The 20,139-nt window shown below is 38.8% G+C and overlaps 1 protein-coding gene across 4 annotated transcripts in view; it reads left to right on the top strand.

Annotated features, from left to right (window-relative positions):
* Gng2 (G protein subunit gamma 2) overlaps window positions 1–20,139 on the top strand; it is a 116,048-nt gene that overhangs the window by 20,700 nt on the left and 75,209 nt on the right. For 3 of the 4 annotated variants that reach the window (XM_074067980.1, XM_020179509.2, XM_074067981.1), the window contains exon 2: window positions 8,867–8,907. The exons of the other annotated variant lie outside the window; for it this stretch is intronic. The gene's annotated coding sequence lies outside the window, so the exon portion shown is untranslated. The remainder of the gene's footprint in view (window positions 1–8,866; window positions 8,908–20,139) is intronic. 4 annotated transcript variants of the gene reach the window in all.

Here is a 20,139-nt window from a genome sequence, read left to right as displayed (position 1 = left end):
TACATCTAGCTGCACATCAGAAATCGTGGGAGGCGTCTGAAAAATTACCTATGTCCCAGCCTCACCCCAGCAGCACTAAATCAGAATCAGCTAGGATTGGAACCCATGGACAAACCCAAATCACAGCAAAAGAAAATATCAGGAGCAATGAGTGTGGTGATGGATTAAAAAAGAAATAGCTTGAATGAGAGGTTGTGAGGAGGATGATGGTGCTGGTGGTGATGGTGGGAGGGGAGCAGGACCTCTGAAAAGGTGACATTTGAATCAACAAGACCTGAATGATGGTGAGGACTCAGCCATGAGAAGATGGCGAGGGGCGGGGGGCAGGCTGTTCCTTAGCACTTTCTGAAGTGAGGTTGAGTTGAAATTCCAGAGGAAATGTGACCTTCTTTACACACGTGTATGGGAAGCTACACACGATGGCTTTCCTCTACTGAGGCAGCTTTTCAGTTGAACGAGGCAGACTCCAAATGCACAACACTTGGCCACTCTGTTGAGTACTTGGTCTGGGTTGGGTTTTATTTGGATCAAATTAATTTACAGTCAGGAAGACTACTCCATCTAATTATCTCTTTTCTGTACTGCAACCAGCTCATTGTCTGAATTGAACACCATTCTTGCTGTATAAATTAATCTTAGGTACATGGTATTATCTCTTCAATGACTGAAAAGAAAGCAATGATTTCTGCCTTAATTCTGTTTTGGGGACCAGAAGAAAAGCTCACAGAGGAATGATTCAAACCACACAAAGTACTCACTCGTGTTCCAATGACCGAAGACCAGCATGTTTCAGGATTCAAATTGAGAATTTGAATAGCATTTGTGGGGCATTTGGTTTGTGCTGGACACTTTATAGAGATGTTAGTTAGTGTTTCCAACTAGTTTTTTAAAATAATCCTATAAAATGACTTTTTTTTCTATCAAGATACTTTTAGCTGCTAGTTTAAAAATAAAAAAAGTGCCCCGCCAAAATGGTTTGAACAATAGGAAAGTTGTCTCAAGACCAAAAGGAGGGCAGCTGCACAGTTAATTACTCAATAGCCTTAGCAAGCTGGATTCTTTCCTTCCTCCCACTCTGACATCCTCAGCAGGTTGGTTTCCCCTCCCCTCACTGTGTCCAGATGACTACTACAACTTCAGAATTAAAGGCAGTTTTCAATATCCAGAGGCGTGATAAAGGGGCTTAGTTCTTCTCATATTGCTTTTTAAAGTTACAGAAAGCTATCTGCAGCAGAATTCCTCTCCCAGCTCACATGCCTTCTGTATTAGCGACTAGGCGGATGGAACCACTGTGATTGGGTAATTGAAGAGTTTCCTCCTGAGCCTGTGGAAAAGTTCAGCCTCTCTGAAGAAGATGGTCATCAAACGCCAGGAAAATGGTCTGGTTCTATTAGAAAGAAAAAGGGAGTTAGTGGTTATTGGGTAAATGATAGTCAACAAAGTTTGCCACTATTATCATTCCCATTTTATAAGTCTTTAACCAAGACTCAGAAAGGTTAAGTAACTTACTGAGATCACATACCTATGAACTGACAGTTTCCACAAATTTTACTTTGAGAGGGACCCACACATGCACACACACACACACACACACGAAACTTGCTTTTGATGGTGGTAATGGTCTTGGTAGGATGAAGAAAGAATCCTGGAGAACACAGAAGACTGAAGTCAAACAAAGTAAAGAATAACCTTCCGAATAGAATATTCAACAAGGAAAATACGATAGGTCCTAAAAGAGCAATAGGAATGGCATTTACTTTAGATAACAACCAGCCCTACATTTCTGCATTGAAAAAAATGTAAAATTAAATTGAGTCTTTGTGACTGGTCATCTAAATCAAATCTACCCTGGCCTGAGTAATGAGCTTGAGAGAACCAGGACTCTGTGACTAGTGTTTGTCCAACTTAAATGAAAAGCTGTTTTCTCTAGAGAGGCATGGATTTTGTTGATTCCAGCACCTGTAAGAGCAGTGAGTAATTGGGAATTTCTGAAGAATCATTTAGATATAGACTTCTGACTTCAGAGGCAGTGTATACCTACATACAGTGGCGTCGTAGTCTCCATTTCTGGTCATTGGCATTGTATTTCAGAGGCTGCATATGTGAGGCAGCAAGAGTGAAAAAGGGAGATGTCAGTGGAATTGCCGTCATTACCGTGTTTTGACTGCTTGTCTCTAAGGCGTATTTCTGTGCATTTCATCCTAACATTAACGGTAGGAGTGCGTCTTCTGCTGTAAATGACTGAGTGCCTCCTACTCTTATATTTGCATTTTTAAACAGGAAAGGAAAGTTAATTTCTTGGCTTTGCCAACAAAGCTCTGTTTAAGAAGGGTATTTATCTGATCCGTGTAGAACCATATAAGAAAAAAACTTAAATAAGAAAAAAATCCTCACTGTCTTTTTTGATGCTTTCCTTGGAGAAATGAATGATCATTTAAAAAAAAAACTCATGAATGTTGGTGATATTTAGGGAACATTGCTGGTTGTGGGTATTAAGCCAGCTCACTCATTGGTTTTTTTCCTTTAGAAAAAAAAAGTTGACATTGAATAGCTCTGAAATTTTTTTAATTAAAATAAGAAAAATTTAGTTAAGGAAAAATGAGAATTCCTAGTCCAAAAAAAAAAAGAAATAGTCAAACCTGTCATTTATTGTAAGTCTTAAAATAATCCTAAAATATAGTAGTATAGTATAGGAAATAATATTCTAACTGGGTGCTAGGAGTTCATGCCTATAGTCTTAGCTACTTAGGAGGCTGAGATTGGGAGGATCATGATTTAAGGCCAGCCCAGGCAAAAAGTTATTGAGATCCTATCTTAACCAGTAGCTGGTTGAGGTGGTGGGAACCTGTCATCCCAGCTATGTGAGGGAAGCTTAAAACAGGAGGATTGTGGTCCAGGTCAGCCAGACAAAAAGCAGGACCCTATCTCCAAAATAACCAGAGCAAAAAGGGATGGAGGCCTGGCTGAAGTGGTAGAGAGCCTGCCTAGCAAGCATAAAGCCCTGAGTTCAAACCTCAGTATCTACAAAATAATAATAATAATAATAATAATAATAACATATTCTAAGATGTAATATAGAGGAGAGCCAAGTAAGTGAAGGACATTAGTCTTGACTCAGAGTCACTTGAGGAAAGAAGTTGCTTCAACTGTCTATGCCTCAGTTTCTCAACTGGTAACTAATAATGATGATTCCTACTTCACAAAATTGTCCAGAGAAAATTATGGATTATATAAAGTACTTAGCGTGGTGCTTGAATTTCAGTAATTATTCAAGGAGTGTAGCTATTGTTTCTATAATTGCTAGTCATTACGAATCTGAATTAGAGTATCTTTTATTTTATCCAAGGACTTCTTGCCAGTTTTTGGCAGAAGTGATTGTTATGACCTAACGTTAATTCCAGGTGCCCAGACCTTGGAGTTTGAAATCGACTAAGGGAGCCCATCTCCCTGAGACAGACAGATGCTGATATTTTGACTTAGTGATGTGTTAGTTTCAGATTTGCATTAATTCGTTCAGGAATCTATGGGCTTAGCCATATATATATTTCCAGGTTTCTTCCCACCTCCCTGGCTGCCTTCCTTAGGTGTGGCCAGGTGCCTTGCATGTGAGCAGCAGTGGTGTGTGTCATTTCCAGGAAGAAGCTGTAACAACCAGGTGGTGTGACCAGTTGCCAGTGGATGAGGACAGCGATGGTGGCTGTACTTACTCTTGGTCTCAAAGACAGCACAGAGGAGGTCTCTCCGCCGACCTGTAGTGGATATGGAGTAAGAATGAGAAACAGACTTTGCTGTCTTAAACTGGGTTATTTTTTACATTGATCTTGCCTATCCTGGCTAATTGTCACTTTAGTTTTCCCCTTAAGCTCTAGAGAAAAAATATATTATTGATAATAGGACATAAAATGTGTAGCTCTTTGAAGAGAAGTTTAAATGACTATTTTGTATGTATGTGGATGTGTATGATGCATTCCATGTTAACATCAAGGGATTTAAGTGACTAGTTTTATTATATAAATAATTTCCATTTAAATATCTTTTAAAGTAAAGTTTGTTTCCATTTCACATAAAAAAAAATCAAAATACTGAAATTCAGTCTATCTTAGCTATCTTTTCTTTGAGAAGTCAACCGTAGTGTCAAGATCAGGAATTCTGGACCTGAGAACCATTAGGTAACAAGAGCTCTACACAGAGTGCTGCCTTGTGAAGAAAAGGAACTTTCTAGAAGTTGCTGTACTCAGCCAGAGAACAGTCTTCCCTAAGCCCTGTGTGATGGTCCAGTTAAAAACAATAGTTTTAGGTAATATTTACTGAATAAATAACTGAAAATAGTCCACATTTCTTTCAAATGTCTGAACTCTTTCATGTTTGAATTTAAAAAATAAATGATTTTATTGTGGACATTGGCTTAAAAAGATCTTGTACTAGATTTACATTTATTCTTTTGTAATGTCACTTTACTGTATACCCCCAAGATTTAGGCTATTGTATTTGATATTTTTGCTACAGATGTCATTTCACCTGATTATTTCATTTGGGGCTCCAAAACTACATTGTGAAATACCTTCATTATTTAAATTAGGAACAGGTTAATTGTCTCCAGTGTACAAACTCAAATTAATTTCATTATAAACCTGAGGTTTAAATTGATTAATCTTGTAGGATTTAAGAAACTGAGTAGTTTTCTTCTTCTTCTTTTTTTCATCCTTAAGGAGAAGGTCATATGTGATATGGTGGCTGTTTCTCCGTCATATCAAATATGCCGATAGGAACAAGAAAACTTTAGATGGGTTTTATAAACCAGCGAGAAACCTGTGTGTCTGGGCCTTCTGGGGGAACAATCTGTGAGTCATTTTAAAAAACAAACACACTCATAATCACAGTGCATGTTGTTACCATGGTAATTAGGCCTGTTGAGTTGGCTTGCTTATGTTCCTGTAAAGAGAAGAGGGGGAGAGAAATTGCAAACTCAGAGCTTTGACTATCGGCTCCAGTTTGCCTATTCCAGGAGAGAGCTTAGGGGTTTCTTGAGAACACACTGGCAGTCATCCTGAGAGGGAAGTGAAGAATCTCTGGCATCCTGCCTTTGTTATTGAATACAAGCTAGCTGTATTAGCATTGGGCATTGTAGTTCCCAGGAAAGAAAGGGACCAATTGGCATTCTCTTGGGAGAAGAGCAAAAATAGTCTCTTTTAGCTTATGTATAATTACACATATGTCTCCAAGGTCAACCTGGTGAAGTAAGTGCCTGTTTGCCTGTGCACAGGGCTCTAATGATCCTCTAAAAGGCATCCAATGCCACTGGCGTATTACTGCGGATTTAAGTGATCCTCAGTGTATTACCCTAAGATGGTTAGAGCCTGCTTTTAATGAGGCTTTGCTTCTGATCTGATTCATAAGTAGACCAGTATCTTTTCTTTTCTTTTCTTGACTGGATATGACTCCTTTATCTTGGACAACCATCTTATAGGCCCATGGGTCACCAAGGAGACCAGCAGAATTGTGGGAGTTCTGCCAAATCTGTCATTGCTCCAGGAGAAAACAAAACCAAAGCACACACTTGGCTGATGGATGTCCAAGTGGTCTTGTGCCAATGGGATTTTGTATTCATTGTGATTCTGTATGAAGAATGAACAAGGTCCTTAATTAAAAGTATTAAGGCAAATACAAAACTGATTCTAAAGTTACTTTCACAAATCTAGGTATCCTCTTTTTCTATTATTTTCTCTTTTTTTTATAAAGAGGGTCTCACTCTGTAGTGATCCTCCTGTCTCTGCTGGTATTATAGACTATGCCCAGCTAGGAATCTTCTCTACTATATGATTGTAATATGTTGACTAAAATTTTATTGTTTAGAACATATGTTCAGCAGATTTTAGTTGGAGTTAGAACAACTTTTCCTTATTAAAACTATTTTTTCAAAGGGCTTGAAATAAAGGGAGGTGAGATTGAAGGTTTATACAGTTTCAGAACTTGTGTGCATGTGATTTGTGCCCTGGTGTATAACATAAATACTTCTAGGCTGTAGATTTTATTTTTATTCTCATATTTGGAAAGAAGGTATATATTGCTGAAACTTCATTCAGGGTTTAATTTGCTTAACATTAGTAAACAAAGTTTAACTCATTTTTTTCTGATCATGAATGTGATTCATGATGATTATTGAAATTTGGAAAATACTAAAAATTGTAAAGGAAAAAATGAAAATGACACCATTATTAAGTTAGTTGTTGATTGAACTACATGTAAAGGAGAACTGATTGCACAGGGTGAAGGAAGATAGAGCCTATTTCTTTTTACCATAATAATCCAGAGGTGGGTAGCCCAAGACTGGGAAGGTAGCTTACTCCACAAGATCATGAAGGGGACTAGGGTCCTGTCATCTTCTTCCATCTTTGCTGGCACGTTTCTCCTCCTTTCATGGTGTTAGATGGCCTGCCATAAGTACTACCATGGAAGAAGAGAGTAGGTTTGGGGGTATACCCAGCAATTTCTGCCACTTCCATTACCCTATAAAACAAGGGTAATATACTGTTTATATTTTGATATATTTTCTTTCAGATTTTTTCTTAAAAACATCAGATTATGTACAATGCATAGTAGAAAATATTATGTTTGTGTGTAATATATGTGTGTACATAGTATATACAAAGTATTGTATGTCAGCATATATTTATGATATATTAGAAAATATATATTAAAACATAGAAAATATACATTAGGAAAATATTACATATAGTGGTCCCCCCCTAATCATTAGGGATATGTATCATGACCTCTAGTGGATATCAAAAACTGCAGGTAGTATCAAACCCTGTATATATTATATTTTTCCTCTATATCCATACCCATAAATTAGTTTGTAAATTAGGCACAGTAAGAAATTATCAATTACAATAATAAAATAGAACAATTGAAACAATGTACTGTTGTTAAGTTATGTGAATGTGATATTTCTCTCTCAAAATATTTTTTATGCCATACTTCCCTTTCTTGTGATGGTGTGAGATAATATATAATACCATACCTACATGATGAGATGAATTGAGGTGAAGGATGTTGACATTGTGACACAGTATTAGGCTACCATCTAAAGATTTCTTGAACACAAGCACTGCAATGCATCACAACAGTGGATGTGATAACTAAGACCTCTACTAATTAAGTATACCAAGAGATGGGTAGTATATACAGTGTGGATACGCTGGACAAGGAAATGATTCATGTGCAGGCAGGATGGACAGAGAGCGTGTGAGATTTCATTGCACCACTCAGAATGGCACACAATTTAAAACTGACAAGTTATTTATTCCTGGAATTTTCCATTTCTGAATATTTTCAGACTGCAAGTAACTGAAACCTAGGAAATGAAAACCTCATGTAAGGGGGACATTATATATATATATATATATATATATATATATATATATATATATATATACATATGTATGTACATGTATACACACATATATGAAAACTAGTTGAGGTTATACTACATATTTGTCTCTTCTGCTTAACTATGTCAAGCGAATTTCCCTTATCATTTAGATTTCTTGTATCCGTTGTTTGTTCTGTCACATGGTTTCGTTTTACTCAGTAGTTTGTATTATGGATAATCAGGTTGTTTCTTAACAGTTTGGTAATAATTCTTTGTCTACATTTTTTGTTAAAGTCAGAGTAGTATCTCTAAAACAATGATTGAGAACATGCTAGAGTCTCTTGATAAATCGTGCCAAACTGCTTTGCAGAGCGGCTGTGCCAGTTTACCATATCAGCAATAACATATGCCAGTCCTGGCCTCAGAGCACCATTGAGCAGGCTTATTTTGTAAGTCCCACTTAGTCATTGTTATCCCCAGGGTTCGTTTTCTGAAAATAGGTTGTTTTTTTTGCCCTTGGCTTGTTTTCTTTCCCTTTGCTGTCATTAATCAAAAGATAATGGCTTTTTAATAACTTTGGCTCATTTAAAAACATGACCCCTTACAGTACTCTGGGAATATAGTTGATTGGGTTGAGATTGTAACATATGTGCCAGTCTCAAGCAGTATGAGATCTCTGGAGACGTAGACGTTCATTTGGTCCTAGGACACAATGTGAATTTGATATGCACCCTTAGTCATGATTTGAGATAGCTCTTTGTTCTGAATCAGAACAAAATCGGAATGGTGAAGTGCTTCCTGAGGTTCTGGCAACTCCCCCTGCGTTGGTCACTCTAGAGAGTTCCAAGAGAAAAGGAGCTCCTCTCTGTAAGAATCTTCTCAGTTACGAATTATAACTTCTCCGTTATAATTATAACTTCTCCGTTATAATTAAGCCAGCCCTCCAGCATTCACAGGGGGTGTTAGTGGTGAAGGGAGAAAGGTACCTTTCTACCTCTGGACAGCCTGTAGATGCTAAAGGTAGTTTTTATAACCACTAACTTGTTCCGCTCTACCCTCTTACAGATCCAGATACATACAAACTGCATGTACTCAACTCTGTCCCTAACCCTTATAGCAAAAGTGTGTACTGTGTCTATGGCCTTGGTCCTGCTGGAAGTCAATCAGGTTAGGTCAAGGGGAAATTGCTTCTTATTCATCCCATGATATACAGCCTCTGTCCCCAAGAACTCTGCTTCACCTGGGCTCCTAAGTGGTCTTTGTAGTTTCATGTTTCCTTGCAAGCTAGTGAATTTCACAAAGAAAGAAGAGTTCACGGAAATGTTCCTAGGCTCCGAAATGTAAACCTGTGAGACTCTCTGCACTTACGATTATCCTGCCATTACCACCAACTCCGGTCACAAAGAGATTCATTTGCTCATTCAGCTCTTATGTATTGTGCTATTTCTCATTTGCTTAAAAAAAATAAATTTTCTTCTGTTTTCTCAACAGCCACATCTGCCAGTTAGCCTCAGGCTTTGGAAACTGAAGAGGTAAGAATTCTGAAATATCTTCTTCTAAGACCTTCTTGAATTTAACCAGAACTTCAGGAGGGTAAATAAAAATATCTTAAGCAGTCCTATAGATGTGAGCATTTAAGCATGTGATTTTTTTTTTTTAGAAAAGAAACATGCAGTCGTTAACAATATTGACATGACTTTGAAATTTAAAGAAAAGAATGGTTCTTTTTAATAATAGTCAAAATTAGATATTCACTCAGAAATTCCCATTATAATCTACAAACCTGAGCTAGAGAACTTTTGAAGTTGCTTCCTTACCAAAACATAGCCCCGTGTCACCAACCATGATTAATGGGTTGCTGTTTTGAGAACATATCCTGTGCAAGCAAAGCCTCAGAATAATTAGATCAGAGAAGGTAAGGCCTGCTCTTTACAGATTGGCTGTAGACTCCGTGAAGGCTTCCTCTGTGGTGGCACCACCAACAACGAAAGGTCAGTCTGATGCTACTCGATTTCTCCTGGAAGAAGCTCATTTGATTTTTGAGACTAGCTAAAGCCATTGGAATTGCTTATAGAATTGAAAGGTTGCCATAATCCCGAGATAGGAGACAAAGCATTTGCTCCAACCAAGATACACAATTTCTTCAAATCAAAGACTTGGATTTTTTTCCCTCCATTTTGGAGTTTAACTTCATTATGAAAAATTTCAAGCATACCCCAAAGCAGATACAGTGATATAATAAACTCCATGTCCTCATCACCCGGTTTCATCAGTTACCAGTTCAAGGTATTATTTGTTTATAGTCTCACTCGCTCCATTGAATTGAATAGGTTTGGCCATTTAAATTTGATTGTTGGATTTAAAATTTTTCACTTCCATAACTGTTTAATGACCCCAGCAAAATTCTAATAAAAATAAATCCTACTGATGACGTGACTTAATCATTTTTCTGGCGCTAGTCAGTCATTCATTTCTTCATTCCTCAAATATTTATTTAGCATTTACCTCTTCATCCTGAGGATAAAGAAGGCTGTCCTCAACTTACTTTTATGAGGTCCTCAAATTTGAACTTTTGAAGTCTCCAAACGAGGTTATGTGTCAGAGAACACTGACAGAATGAACAAGGGACACTCATTGAACAACTCCAGTGGTCAGATTTAAACATTTAGAACATACCACAGTTTTTGAAGTCTGTGTTTGCCCCTTCTTCACTTTTTAGTATTCCTGGAATATAAAAACACAACACAAGACAAACCTCCTCTCAACCTTCTGATGAATCTTCCTGTTTTATCACGAATGTTCAACTAGCGAGCTGCCTCTTAAGAAAAGCTGAGGGAGCAAGCGTGGTTTCTGACTCGCTAACAATTTTGCCTCCAGCATGTAGCCAGCATGTCTGGCACTTGTTATATATTTAATAAAACTGTTGAATGAATGAACAAAAGAATGAATGCCAGATGTTGAGACTATGCAGATGAAAGCCATGCAGGCCTGCCCCAGTGCTGTCTAATGAAGGAGACACTGGTACAGAAGGAGACCTCTTTGGGTGAGGCACTGGAAGAGGGTGAGATACTAGAGAAGAGGGCTAGCCTGGTGGTAGGGTGCAAAGGCCCATTTGAGGGGTGTATGAAATGCTCTTAATCAGAAAGGAGAGAAAAGCCACTGAGGAATAAGAAATCATGAGGAAGTACACGGAAGCCCCAAAGGGCATGGTGTATTCTGAGAACCTCTAGAAATTTAGAGTGGCCAGGGTGTGGCCAGAAAGTAGACTGTGACTTGAGAAGGAGGTCAGGGAGCTTGGAAAGACTCTGCCACACTGAAGGGTTGGGTCAATATCTGCTGGGTGGGAATCAGAATTTTTCTTTGAAGGGACAATTCTTTATGCAGTAGGGTGAATGGAAGGGAGACTAGTAGAAGTTTGGGGCCTGAAATGATGAGCTGCATTTGGGAAAATGGATGGAATTGCCAATTAAAGTGAGATGCAAAAGGGAGAACAACATCTAGAATAATCCCAGCTTTCTCTTGGGAGACTGAATGGGAAGTAATAACCAGACTACAAGTACAGGAAGAGAAAGATGGGATTCAAATCAGAGGAGTGACTTCATCTGCACGGGTGTGTCCTGTAAGCTCCTTCCTGCTGGGGAGTGTTGTGGATCTCATCACCGCTCCCCAACAGAATCTTCCAGCAGCATGGAAAAAAACACTGCTATGCAGGCCAGACCCAGATTAGTTGAGTCAGAATCTTTAGGTGAGAGGCCTAGAGTTTCCAAAAGCTCCCAATGTGATTTTAAAGTGTAGCCCTGGTTGGAAATCTGTGGTCCAGAGCTTATTAGAAGAAAAGCCTTTGTGTATGTGTGTGTGTACTTTTAAGACCACATATAATTTCTGATACCCTAAATCTTTGGATTTAAGTACCCAATATCTTTCAGGTAAGGACTGAGACAACCCTGTATTCTACCAAATATTATCATTAAGGGAGACTATCTGATGTTCTTTGATGTTTTTCTTCATTTCCTTCATGCTACTAAGTCTACTGAAAATTTTCAAATCGAGCCAGGTAGTTTCTCAGTGGAGAATTCTCTTATGTTGAGGGGGACAATTATTCATTGCGCTCTTTGCTACTTGTAGCCTTGGGTCATAAATGGCAGTGGCTCCTTCCAGGCACCGTGCCATCCAGAGAGCTCTAGGGAGGTATTAAGAACTACTCTGTCTTAGCACACAACTCTAAAGAGATTAATTAGCATTTCCACTCAAAACACGCCATTTCCAAACATGTTTTTCCTTACACAAAGCTATTGTTCTCAGTTCTGTTGCATGGTTCATTATACAAGTGGTCTCTGGGCTGACAAACTCAAGAAAGAAACTGAACAAAGTAGACAAGTAAAAGAAGTACTGTTTTGTACTGTCAGAGGGATTTTGAGCATATTTGGGCTAGTACTAAATCTATTTTTTTAAGTCTACACAAATAAGCAAATTAAACACTAGGTAAGAAATGGTCAAATATTGAAACTTGAAGCTAAATACTACTAAGATATCATGCAAATAGCACTGCAGCAACGATGAAGAATGTTTTAATTTTCTATTGCTACTGTAACTATTATAAACTTAGTGACTTAAAAACAATACAAATTTATCTCTCAGTTCTGTGGATTCAGTTTTATAAGGATCTCATCTTGGCTAAAAGCAAAGCATCAAGAGGGTGCATTTGCAGAGTGCTGGTGGCTCACGCCTATAATCTTAGCTACTTGGGGGGCTGAGATTGGGAGGATCATGGTTTGAGGCCAGCATGGGCAAATAGTTTGCGAGACCCCCATCGCCAAAATAACCAGACCAAAAAGGCCTGGGGCTGTAGCTGAAGCAGTAGAGTATCTCCTTTGCAAGTGGGAAGCCCTGAGTTCAAACCCAAGTCTTACGAGAGAGAGAGAGAGAGAGAGAGAGAGAGAGAGGGCTGCATTCTGCATTCTTTTTTGGAGGTTCTAGGAGAGAATCCATTTCCTTGTCTTTTATAACTTCTAGAGACTCCCCTTTCCTCCATGTTCAGAGCCAGCATTTCTGTGTGCTTGAACTGTAATCAAATCTCCCTCTAATTTGTTGTGAAAACCCATATGAGAAGATTGGGCATACCCGAATAAACCAGGATAATCTCATCATAAGGTCCTTAATTTCAAAGTTCCTTTATCCAGGTCAGGTTACCTGTTCACAGGTTCCAGGGATTAGGACATGGACTTATTTGGGGGCTATTATTCTGTGTACGATAAAGTAAAGAGATTAACTGTTCAGAAAGGTAGAAATGCTTCAGGTAGTACAGACAGGATCATGTAACATTTAATTACCCAGGATGGAGAAGGTTTAGGGTTCCCAAGTTAATGAAGCAAGTTCTTGTCTTGGCTCTGCAGTTCCTGCTTTATAGGACCAGGTACTGAAGCTTTTTGGTTTTCTGGGAGTATTTGGCAATGAAGCAAGTAGACCGGTTGAAGTCCAGTGGCCCCTTTCTTGGCTAGACATTGTGGTACTGTTGGTGTGGCCTCTGGAGGGCTTGCTGCTTTTGGCATTCCTCCAACTCTGGAGAGTTTGCCAGAGTGCCCAGGTTCCAAGGTCTTTGAATAGGGCTAAAGAAATGCGAGGTGTATTTTATGCTGTTATGTCTACCTGTCATACTTTGCATTATTTATTAGGCTCTAAAATGTGGAACCTGGGATGATATAAGATTTTAGAATCTCACTGTAATGGTATTTATTATAGCCAAATTTCTAGGTATGATTTAATTTTCTCCATACATTAGGTAAGTCATCCCTGCAGAGTGAGAGATCACGTCTCGCCTGGTAAGCGGAATGGATCACTGGGTTATTTTTTAAAACCATTTTTGCGGCTGGAAATTGTTGGTGGAGATTTTCAGTTTCTCGGCTCTTTTTGTAGCAAGCTCCATTTCTGTTCACTTTTAGAAGATCCAGCAATGCAGATTTAAATTCTAAATCTAGGACTACCACTAGTGCAAAAAACAGTGCTGCTTTGCCTGTAACTAAGGAATTTTCTGGGACTTAGGACTTTCTATACTCTAACTGGGAGGATTCCAGCATATCAGGGGTTTGAATATATACAGGGGTTTTGCAAGTAAACCTTCATGGATACCGAGAGAAGATGATGTGTTGGTCCAAAGCACCTTGAAAAAAACCTCTTACTATTCAGAACTAAGAACCAGCCCAGCAACATTTGTGAAATCACAAAGGTCGATTAAAAAATAGAGCCTGCCCTGTCTGTTCTCCTGTGCTACGCGATGCCCTCCTCATCTGCCTCTGCCTCTGAGGATGGAGGCTTTAATAACGCTGTGACTGAGGTGACCCCAGGACCTCCCTGGAGCTTTGTCAGCCTCTATGGAAGTTATAAAACGCAAATTTGCCTTAGCTGAAATCCTCCTTTCACATAACGGAATTGAACTTTTCCCTTCCTCCTCCCCCAAGACACAGCATAGAGAATTTGGGAAGAGGTCGGTATTAGGAAGATTGTCTGGAATGCCCAAGGGGAGGAGATGGGAGTGGATAACGACTTGGACTCAGTCTGGCTTTTAGAACTTGGTGCTTCCTGACCTCCCAGCAGTAGGATCTGAGCCACTTACCTGATGTTGCTGCCATCTGCTAAAGACACCTGCTCAGCCTTACCTCCCATCTTCCTTGGGAACTTCCTGCAGGTCACCCATAGCAAAGCCAGGCTGCTGTGCCATATCAAACCCTTCTGTGACTTTTATGTAGAGATCTTTCTTCTCTAAACCATTGGGACTAAGTAAAGAAAACTGATAATTGTACTTGAAAGAACAGTAAGTTGACTTACCCAGAATAGACATGGCACTCCTTTTTTTAAATGTATTTCCTCATTTTCTATCTTCCAAACTAAGCTAGTTGGTGTATCTGAAGAATTCTCTTTCAATACTTTTTTTTTTCCCTCAAAAAAAAATCAGTCCAATAGTACTGATCATTGAGGTAAGAGTTGGGTTTCTGACAAGGTTAGGTCCTGGACAAAATTGTGCTTCCTTTGATTTTTCTCCTCCATCATTTTTGGGTTTCTTCCTTCTAGGACTTCCAATCCTGGTTTTATTTGATTAAGACTAGCCATAGGGAGGAGAGTCCGTAGAGCAGCACTTGCCTAGCATGTTGGGTTCATCCCCAACATGGCAAAAAGCAAGCAACAAAACAAATAAAACCCCTCTATTGAGCTTCAAACCTCTACTGACTTTTGTGAAACAACAAGTTCCATAAGAAATAAAAGTAGATCAGATCCTTACACTGTAATTTTTTTTATTATTGCTGTACTGGGGGTGCTACATTGTGACATTTACAAAAGTTCTTATAATAGTTCATATTTGAATTCACCCCCTCCATCATTCTCCTTTATCTCTCCTCTCTCTACTCCTGGAATAGTTTCAACAGGGCTCATTTTTCCGTTTATATACATGAGTACCTAATATTTCCACCATATTCACTCTCCTTCACCTTTTCCTTATATCCTCCCCCTCTCACTGGTACCAACCCTCTAGACAGGACCTGTTGTGCCTTCCTGTACTCTTATTTTTGAAAAAAAAAAGGACATTTTTGTTTGTTTAAGATAGCTATACATGGTATGTCATTGTGACATTTCCATGTATATATGTCTTTTAACCTGAATTGGTTCATCCACCTTCACCTTTTTCCTTTCTACCTTAGTCTCCTTCTTATGGTGATTTCAGCAGGTTTAAAAATTCCATGTTCATTCTTGTGTAGGAAGTACATCAAAGATATTCACCTTCTTAACTTCCTTCTTTAACCCTCTCTCTGTATGTGACCTTCCTTTAGTGTGACCTGTTTTCCATAATATTATTTGTATTTGTATTGGGTCGATATTCCACATATGAGAGAAAACATGCAGTCTTTGGCCGTCTGAACCTGGCTAACTTTACATAAGGTGAAGTTCTCCAGTTCCATCCATTTACCTGCAGACAACAAAATTTTGTTCTTCTTTATGGCTAAATAAAATTCCATTGTATATAAATACCACATTTTCTTAATCCATTCATTAGTAGTGGGGCTGTAATTTAAACCCAGATTCTTTTATTCTTTTTCAAAGAGAAATTAGAGAGTAAATGTAAATAAGAGATGGAAAAGACTACTTCTCTGGGTACAGAGTTTCCTATTGGGGTGTGGAAATGTCTTGGGACTATATAGAAGTGATAACTGCATGGTGAATGTACTAAACACCATTGACTTGTTTGCTTTAAGATGGTTAGTTTTATATTGTATGAGTTTTACCTATATTAAAAACAAAACATTGATTGAACATCAAGGGGGAAAAATTGTACTTATCCATACCTTCCAATTCTGGAAGAATTTTGCATCTATTTTAATATAGTTATGTTAAATTTCTAGTCCTAAATTATTGTTCTATTGTGTACCATTGCTGGGGGAAGACATTTGTACATAAAATGTGTATAAGGCGTTAGTAAATGAGGAACTGTCAAAGGGTAGGAGAGGAACATCTCAGAGTGAAGACACTATTTGTTTATTCTTAAAATACGTCACTTTTATTACTAGATCATAGACTGGCTATCCTTGGCAAAGTCCATCACAACGAAAAGGTTGTGTGTTTTTTTAAGATTAACCATTTAAAACACTGGACTTTCTTCCAACTGTCACGTGATAGAAATTGTATCAGCTACGATGGAAAGTTCTGAAAAGGCTGTAATAGCAGACTGTAATTGGAAATGATAAAATGAAAAGAGTCCAGATGCAATAACTACTAAAATGCAAGCAAGCTAACAAATTTCATATATAGAAATGTCTTTTATTAAATATCTCCTGAGATATCCCAAGAGCCATTCCTTGACAGGGACTTGTTTCCAGGGATGGCTGCATAGGGGTTCATAAGCAATTCTTGGTTTAATTATGAAACTTCTGGGCTTTACATTTCTTCTAGATTTAGAGACAGGCATTTTAACCTTTCTACAGAGATGTAACTAGGCAACCAGTACAACGCTAAGCCAGCGCACAGGATCTGAAGTTCATAGCTATTGCATCATTAAAAATATACAACTTAAATCTCTCTTTTAGCTTTGGCATGTGTTGCTATGTAACCTTTATTTTCTTAGAAAAGATCATACAACCCTCCCATCGTAACATGAGATGGTTCCTGGAAGCCCAGCACTCTCCAATGTTAATAAGGAAGTATGCTCACCAGCAGTGTGTTAGTTGAGAGTAGCCACGTGAATCATGTTTTATAATTGAGATTAAGAAGGTAGGTTTCGCTGGGCGCTGGTGGCCCATGCCGAGGCGGAGATCAGGAAGATCGCAGTTCGAAGTCAGCCTGGGGAAATAATTTGTGAGCCCCTATCTCAAAAAAGCCCATCACAAAAATAGGGCTGGTGTAGTGGCTCAAGGTGTAAGCCCTGAGTTCAAACCCCAGTACTGCAAAAAAAAAAAAAAAAAGGTAGGTTTCACTTTTGATGTGTGAATGGGCAAGAGTTGAAAACTGTATCCTCAGCAGATGGAAATGAATGTTTCTCACAGTGTGACTAATGAAAAAAATGTACATTCACAGAAGAAAATTAGTATGGTGGTTTTACTTTATTGGCTAGTTGGTAACTAGGATAGGTAGTAAGTAGGATAGTTGGTAGCTAGACATAACCAGTTTGATCAATAAGCAAGAACTTATTGAAAGCTTTTTATGGACCAAACACTATCCTAGGGAGGGACTGTGCTCCTTTTCTGTGATAACCATAGTTTAACTTTTAAATTAGTTTTTAAATTACCATTAAAAGAATATGATGTGAAAGATTTTTAAAATTCAAGTAGTACAGCCTAAATGAAAATTAAAAGTCTTCTGTCCCCACCGCCTTCTAGCTTCACTCTTGGAGGGAACCAATGTTAGTTGTTTCCATATCCTGGCTCATCTGTGTTGAGATGGTGAGTGTTGAGTGCCACCAAGCCATCTGTTCCTAAGCTTTTCTTCTGAGCAAAGACTTAATTTCAGAGCACTGTTTGATGCTTCTTTTTGAGATGTGCCTTTTAAAACTGCAAGTGAAAATGTCAGATGAAAGCGATGCTATTAGAGAGGGCTGGTGGTGTGGAGACCGACAACTCAAGAATGTTAATGTACAATTTTAGCCTCTGTAACATTTCTATATGGATTAAATAACAACCCTTACTGTGGTTCTGTTATGACTTTCAAGTCATCTGGAGTTCATTATCTTCCTGCATCCTTTGGATGACCCTGTGACATAAGAACTGTTTTATAGAAGAGGAAGCTGTGGTTCCCAGAGGCCAAGTAACTTGCCCACGGTCAAGGTCAGTCACACAGCTGAAGTCAAGTCTTATCCAAGTGTTAGTCTTGAGTCATATCACCATGGTCACCATGAGGATGGGATCAGCTTAGTAGCACCTATGTGGCCCTCGTAGTGACAGACTGGGATGGGGACAGTATAGTCTGAAGATCTGGTTACACAGTTGTTCTGATTCTGTCTCTTGGGCAAGTTCTTAAAAGGCAGTACACAAATTAGGGTGGCTGGCTGGTTCCTCCCTTTCCTCACTGGCTGTTGGATTCCCATTTTGTTTGTTTAGGTAATACTGGGCACAGGGGTGGGGACTTGATCCAAGCTGAGGAACCAACCACAGGGTTGGCTCAAAGGATGGGTGTGTGACGAGCAGGACCAGCGGGTTCTTTCTATGAATTGTTCAATTCAAAGGAGAAGAGGTCCCGTCTTTTCTGGTCCCAAGGCAACAGGAGTCATGTCAGGCTATGTTACAGTCTCGTGAGAGAATGATGCCCAATGCACAGAAGATGGGGGGCTGGAAGGGGGGGAAGAGAGAGACAGAGAGAGAGAACACACAAGCAAAAGAGCAAACTGCAGCATGCCTAGAAACAATCAGAGTCCAAGAATTCAGTCGGTGTGAGCCAATGCATTTCCACTTTTTTTGCCTAAGCAAATTCAAGTTGTTACTAAAATAGTCCTGGGTGACATCTCCAGGCCTTAGTGTGTCATCTTAAATAGGGATTATAATAGTTGTTCTGACTCTATCTGAACTATTGTATGTATCAGTTGAGATAACAAATCTGAAAGCACTTTGTAACTTGTAAAATATGACATGAATGTAAGGTAGGATTATTCATTGAGGTGCTGCATTGGGTTAGGAAAAATTAAAAGAATGAAATTACCACTCTTTTAGAAAACAAAAAGTGAGAGCTTTGTGAGAGCATCTGATCTTATGTAGAATTAAATGGAAGCTGCCAGAATTCCCCAGATTTTCTTTTCAGAACTGCTTTCAGATACCCTTTACATTCTGGTAGATACCCTTAATAAATATGAGGAGAGACCTTACCTTGCTGACCTGGGTTAATTCAGTGGGTTTCTCTTTTCTGTCTCCTGCCTTATTCTATGTAACACACCCCCGCCAAAGCATATCAATATTTCAACATTCTAGGCTTTTCATTTAAAAGAACTTTATAAACTGGGCACCAGTAGCTCATTCCTATAATCCTAGCTACTCAGGAGGCAGAGATCAGGAGGATCACAGTTTGAAGCCAGCTGGGACAAATAGTTCATGAGACCCTATTTTGAAAACAACTGACACAAAAAGGGCTGGCAGGGTGGCTTAAGGTGAAGGCCCTGAGCTCGAGCCCCAGTACTGCAAATAAATAAATAAATAAATAAATAAAAGAACTTTATAGAATCATGCTAAATAACATTTGACTTTATCAAATAGAAAATCATGGAAGAAAATAAAACAATATAGCTATTCTAGTTATACTTCATTTGGAAATGATAGAGTTGAGATGATTGTGGAGACAGGAAGTTAGCCGTTTTAAGCTTAATATCAAGATTCATCTTTTCTTTAAAAGACATATCTTTGTGTAGGCTCTAAGTAATCAAAATCTGCTTGTGATCATAACTTATTCATGACACAGTGATTTCACTTTTATAGCATTTTCACTATACGTGATAATACCTCTCAGTGAAGGAAACATATGGCACCTCTATAAAATCTTAGATTGCCATTCAGGCAGTTTTTATTTGAGCAGACATCTCTTCTTTTATACTTGATAATTAGACCTTTACCCCCCAAAAAAGTGATTTCAAACCTCAATCTAAGTAGAATACCATTTGCAAAAAGGTTGAAACCACCATGGAAGTATGATTTATAAGCGTGAGGAAGCATAATCCATCAATCTGAAAATGTTTTCTGTTTCTCACATTTTATTTTTATTTATTTGTTTATTTTGGTAGCACTGGGGTTTGAACTCACACTTCCTAGGCAGGTGCTCTTACCACTTGAGCCACTCTGCCGGCCCCATTTCCCACATTTTAGAATTGGTGAAATGTATACACCACCTTCACAGTGTCCTAAGTCTCTGTGAATATGCCATCACCTTACCCAGTAGTCAGTTCACATTGGCATGCAGTTGAATCTATGGTGTTTGACCCCTGCTACACCTCACCTAGCCGTTGTTTTAATTTGCCTGGTGTCAACACCAAGAATGTCAGTGTTTTCATATAAACCGAGGACTTCGAATAAAGAATACTCTGGGTCCTCACGCTTCAGAAAATGTCAGCAGTACTAGAAACAGTTGGTACCCTCAAATTGGTTCATTTTAGTAGAGTATAACCCAGAGTATTTACAAAGATCTGGGCGGAGCACTGGGGAACTGTAAGGACAAGTGACGATCTGCAGGGCTCTTTTACCTGAAGCAATGAGAGAAATGAAGAGAGGTCCTTCTGAGGGAAGCTGTGGCCTCCAGGAAAGGGGAGC

This window comes from Castor canadensis, chromosome 3 (genome assembly GCF_047511655.1).
Source record: "Castor canadensis chromosome 3, mCasCan1.hap1v2, whole genome shotgun sequence".
Lineage (NCBI taxonomy): Eukaryota > Metazoa > Chordata > Mammalia > Rodentia > Castoridae > Castor > Castor canadensis.
This window is presented reverse-complemented; position numbering and strand designations above follow the sequence as displayed.